Genomic DNA, 6,000 nt, shown 5'->3' on the forward strand with positions numbered 1-6,000 from the left:
TCTCCCTACTGCAATCCATTTTAAATCTCCCTAATTCGGGTATGTTAAGGCTGTGGGTTTATTTTCTCAACTTCTGACCTTTTTAATCCTGTTAACTGCTATTTGCAAATGCAGGAGTCTCATCATGGGTTTCCTACTCACCCCTCTCTCCACACTAAGCCCCAATGACCTCTAGCTGAGGAATGCTTTCTGGCCTTTACATGCATTTCTTCCTTGTGTTGCCATGTGCACCTATCCATTCTCCCTAACATGTCTATTAACTGACAGGCAGCTGTTTCAAGAACATCCCCTGGCTACATGTATAGAAATCTGTAGTCTGGATATGGGACTAAAGTGTGGACAGCATCACAGGGAAGTCTTGGCAGCTGCCACCAGCTTCTTTTGTACAGCTCCTTAGCACAGCACCTTATTTCAGAGTATTTTCATTAGCATTAGTGTCTTATTGCACAATACAAAAGAAGTTGGTTCTGTTTGCTTATCCACACTGACTCATGGCTAAAATGGTTGTGCTTCCTTTTTTCTTTTCTAGCCACATCAGTGTGCACTAAAGCAGAAATAAGGATTAATTTAGTGAATGAACAATATTAAATAAGCTCGTCTGGTGAGTAGACATAACACACTGAAATATGGGGAGCATAGAATTAAAAACCCACTTCATTTATCAGCACTCCAGCTTCCAAAGAGTATTCTTGGCTTTCAGACACCTAAGAAGCAGATTCTGATTAATAGATGGACACCAAACAAGCACAGGAAACACTACTGTGCTGCCAAGGTTAGCTGATTAAGAGCAGTGTTGTGAGCATTTCTGCTTCAAGTGTTTCAGTGTTGGATCTACACTGGAGCTTTTTAAAGAGTTACCACCAGCATAATGCTGGTAGAATAACCTGATAATAAATGTAAGTTCAGAACTCTTTGCAACTGCATCTGAAACCCCATAACTTAATTACAAGTCTGGATTGTGGGTCATTTTCACCTGCAGCACTCAGATTTTCTTTACGTCCCTGAAAAATGGAAACATCTTTTACTTAAGAATGAAGTGCTTAAAAGACTTATCCCTGCTTTTTTAGCCCCTTCAGTTTTGGCAGTCGGAATCATGAACTATGATACCCTTAAGTTCATCTATGGCAGGTGCTAAGCTGGAACCACAGGCACTTTCCATTTGGAGTAAATTAAAAATAGCAGCACCAGTACAGTGTATTTACTGCAGTGTGTGGCTTCTGAAATATAAGATTAACTTCTGTCTTTGGAAGTTGAAGTCTAAACTGAGTGCAGTTTCCAAAGTTCTGACTGTATTATACAGTTTTTAAAAATAAATATGTGATTCTAAAGTAAGTGTTCATACAGCAAAACTCCAGAGATCTGATAAACACAAATTTCAGAAAATGCGCCAGAGAAGAAATGTTTGTTGTATTTCAGCTATATAAAAAAATGTGATATTTTAAAAACAGCTACAGAGAGAATAACTCTAAACCAGCTCCCCTGAGATTTATTGTGCAAATTATGAATAAGTCTAGGGGCCCATGTAAAATGGAAAAATGCCTGATGGAGAATTGATAGGACACTTTCCCCATTACTAATCTGCAGAGCTCTACCATTAGATGTCTGTGGAAGATACCACAGAAGCATTCAAAATAGCAGCGTTTGTTTTGATACAAAACATTATCAGTGTTTAGGGAATAGGTTAGGTAAATGAAGTTACTTTAGAAGTCAACATCTATTAAGACATAGAAGGAAAACTTACTTTATAGAACTTGCTGGCATGATGCTTACATCTCCCCCTGAAGCATCCAGTGCTGACTGCCACTGCAGATAGCGAGGACTTAGCTGGGGTCGTGATTTTATCCAGTCCAAAGCTGGCACTCCTGAAGCCACATGCATCAGTGTTGCATTCAACAAAAGCATCAGACTTCATTAAACATTTGTTTGTAACAGAAAATCTAAGAATCTGTCTTTGATAATTTAGAATAAACTGTTAGAGGTTTGTTTTTAAAAACTCACCTTTGTGTTGCACCTATGTTTGCCCTTGATTTACTCCTATTCATACAGGGCACTCAAGATCAGAGATCTTATTTCTTTAGGCCCTCCACCATGAAAGCAGAAAGTAGTAACTGACCTGGTCACATACTGAAAACTCATTAAAATAGCTTTTAAAACTTTCCTTGCAAAAGAGAAGTTGCCTGAAAAATCAGATGCTAGACTAGGTGGCAACTCCATACCTGCTGAGAGCTGAGAATAAGAAAAGAACAGGACACACCCCAGCCAGTTACAGCTGTGACAATGTTTTGTATTTTGATTTACAGCCGTGAAAGTGTAGAGATGCATGCTTGCTCCTCCCCATTTTAAAAGCATACTGAGGATGCACTGAGCTTTGCAGAAATGACTCTACTAACTCAAGAGCCAAATGCCTGGTGAAGCAGGGACCTTGGAGTTTTTAGGGTATAGATCAAGTGAAAGGTTTCCTCAAGCAACTACTTTTCACTTAGCTGATGCTCAAGATGACACCAAGAATCCAACCAAGTATTGAGTGAGAAGCAGACATCAGTGTTGAGCAATTGCTGAAAACAGATTACACTTGAAATCCAACTTCAATTCAGGCTTTATTTCCAGCTGCAAAGCCCTGGCAGGGAGACACAGCTAGAGCTGAGCCTCAACCAGCTTGGCTGGGGATGCTGGACACATTAAACAGGATGGACACACAACACATGCAAGCAGGCAGCCCTGGCCTCAACCCAGTGACAAAGATGCACACAAAACTGGAGAGAATGGAAGAAGAGGGCATGAAATGAGACATCAGGGGCAAACCCCCCTTCTAGGGTACCACACAGGTGTTTGTAGCCCAGGATCAATCTTAAAAGAGTGAAATCCAACTGCTCCTTGTTCCTGGGACAGCACCAGTGCTCCTGACCTAATCTACTGTTCAGTCCCAAATCCCCCTTCTTCAACCAGTGAAAGGACTAAGAAGCTACTCTTGCAAATGAGCAGTTATAAGAAAAGAAACCATTTTGTCCAACTGATTTATTCTTGTGATTTAGAAGAAGCTTCTCCTCCCATCACACTTCAACCTTTCTAGAATAAAAAGTTACCAGGTGAAGTCTCTTTCAGCTGCCAAAAAGGCTCTCAAAATATCAAGCTGAACTACAGATGGAAAACTCTTGCTGAAGGACGAACTGCTGCAGTTGTCATTCTTTTTGCTATATTTTATTCATTTTCAGACCTATTAGCACTCCTCATCTTTCACTCTCGTTCCTTCTTTTCACCCTATTACAATACTTCTGCTTTGTTAAATGTCTGTGAATGAAAAGCAAATCCACTAGTCAGAATCAGAAGACAGATTCAGACCCTTGTGAGCAAAATGGGCAGTTTAAGCAAAGGCTTGCCTTTGTCATTTGTTTTTTGAACGCTGACAGCTTTTTCCTCTCATCTTAGGTAAAAGACTGGACTGAAGGAACCCAGCTCAGCCAGTTTTGCTTGTTCATCTGGGAAGGATTTGGGATGGGCTGGCCTCTGGAGGATGCCTTTTCACAGGAAGTGTTCAGCCCACAACAGTGCCCACTGTCTGAGAGACGTTCCCGTCCTTGATGTCTCACACCAGACATTCACAATGAATATGTCAAGCTTTTTCCCTCAGTCCCTCTGTGTCATCCCTACAAGTCAGCTCTCTCCTTTGCTCTCCCTTATTAGTTTGCCAGAAAAGTAGCTTTCAGCTTCTGTAGCTTTTAGAATACAAAAACTTCACAGATCCCTATTCAGTGTCCTGAAGAGTTTCAGGGAGCAAGGACAAAACCCCTAAAGACTAATTCCCCTCAAAAAACAAAATTCTCCTCTCTAGTTTAAACAGTAGGAAGACTTTACTTACAAATGCTTGCGAATGAGTAAACAAACCAGGGGAAAAAGCAGGAGAAAATACAAAGAACATTCTGTAGTATTTAATGGCCAAATATCTATCTATCTATCTATCTTGCTACCATTATTTTCCCGTTTCTCTACAAGATCATCTTGGCTCAATCAAACCAACCAGTTTGCAAATCTAATTTGAATTCTTGAAAGCAACTCTAATTTATCATGATTCTCTCTGAGGTCAAATCTATTCTGTATTATTTTTCAAAGTTTTCCAGCATGGTAAGTACTGTAGCTGCATACTAAAAGGAACACAATTCTTACTTTATGGCAAATTTCCTTGAAAAAGAAAACAGCTTTGCGTTGCTGTAGTTATTATGAATTTCAGCTTTTATAATGGACATTGGTGTCTTCATCAGTTTTCACAAGAGCCTTGTACTCCTTGCAACTGGCAGACATTCCATTATGTATATGAACACATAAACACACACACACACATGTAATGCTCAAAGAATCAATGCTCAAATCAATCAATTCAAAAGATGCCAAAGTGCAGCAAACTTGAGAATTATATCTTCTTAATACCAGTGCTTTGCTAAAACCTATCTTTAAGTAGAACAGTGGTTGATGGATTTTGCAGGACTACAGGATAGCTCAGGCATCTTAATTACTAAATATCAGTATTAGCTTCAAGTAGGCTGCTACACTTCCAAAAAAAAAAAAAAAAAAAAAATTGGAAAGCCCAGAGAAAATACAGCCAAAGTAATGCCAGATGAGTTGAATGGATTTGGCTATACACAGGAAGCACAAATTTCAAATTGCAGATCTAGTTCTCTAAGGATGATCTAATTCCCAAGGGATGGTGAATTCCCTACCGACACAGAAATTACACACTATGGAGCAGCATCACATCTCAGATATTGGCTGCAATCTTCTGAAAAGCCTGAGTGAGGCAGTTCTAAATACCACTGAAATTAAATACACAAAGATAATTTCATTTTCTTGATGAAGCAGTTGTGCAGAGCCACTGCCCACAGAGTGGTTAAGGTTGGTAGGGACCACTGGAAGTCATCGAGTCCAACCTCTTCACTTAAGCAGGATTCCCTAGAGCATCCTGTTCAGAATTGCATCCAGACAGCTTTTTATTGCTTCCAGAGAAGGTGACTCCACAAACTCATCAGTAGTGCTAAAACCTTGATACCATGTTGCTCCACAGTAAACCCTTGGTTTCATTGGGAAGTTACTCCTATTCTTTCCACTGGTCCATTTTTAAACTTTTGACATAATGTGGAACTCTGGGCACTTACAGAACTCAAAAAAGAGGAAACACAAGATAAATTTCTTTCAAGTAGATCTCTGTAACAGCACTGCAGGATGTTGCAGGAAGCAAGGCAGTGCTTTATTCTAACAGACGTGACAGTAGTTTCTTCCCAGTGGTAGAGGGAGCCTACTGCTCTTTCTAAGCATATGGGATGTTATTACACCCATCTTCATGCCAGCACAGTATATTACCCTCTCAAGGTCTTAGACTAGAGCTCTTCTGAAATAAAGTTAGATTTGAGCTTGGTGACCGGACCTAAGCAGCACAGCAAAACTTTTCTCTACCAGGCAAGGTGCTACTCTTCAAACAGCTTTTATCTTGCATATTTAAAGCTGCTTGTAATGTTAGCCTGAATCCTGAGGGAGGCAGGCCAAGAAGGAAAACACAGGCAAGATGCTTAAACAAAATCTTCTGCACAACAATGCAGCCCACAGCCTACAATTGGTCTCAGCTGTATTCAAACTAGCACCAGCACTGCCAGAGCCTGATGCTTGACAAATGCTCATTTCACAGTAGGCATAAACATACCCCTGCAGGTATGATCTTTGGCACCAAGCTCAAGAAACAGACTGTGACCATCCAGCTCCCATAGGCACATATTAATACACCTGTACACTGAGTTTCAGTCAAATATCTACCCACCACATCCCAATTTGGTAGACTAACAACTGATGTGGAAACTTCCACTTCTAGAGGCTTTGGAAAACCTGGAGCTGATTTATTCTCTGAGGTGTTGGGTGACTACAGGGCAGGCAAGAGGAAAGGTCTGAGTGTCTAAGGCACAAGACTTGCTTTTAGCGGTGCCCCATGGCAAACTCAGTCCAGAGGTTAATGGATGAAGG

The sequence above is a fragment of the Haemorhous mexicanus genome, chromosome 4 (assembly GCF_027477595.1).
Source record: "Haemorhous mexicanus isolate bHaeMex1 chromosome 4, bHaeMex1.pri, whole genome shotgun sequence".
Taxonomy (NCBI): Eukaryota; Metazoa; Chordata; class Aves; order Passeriformes; family Fringillidae; genus Haemorhous; species Haemorhous mexicanus.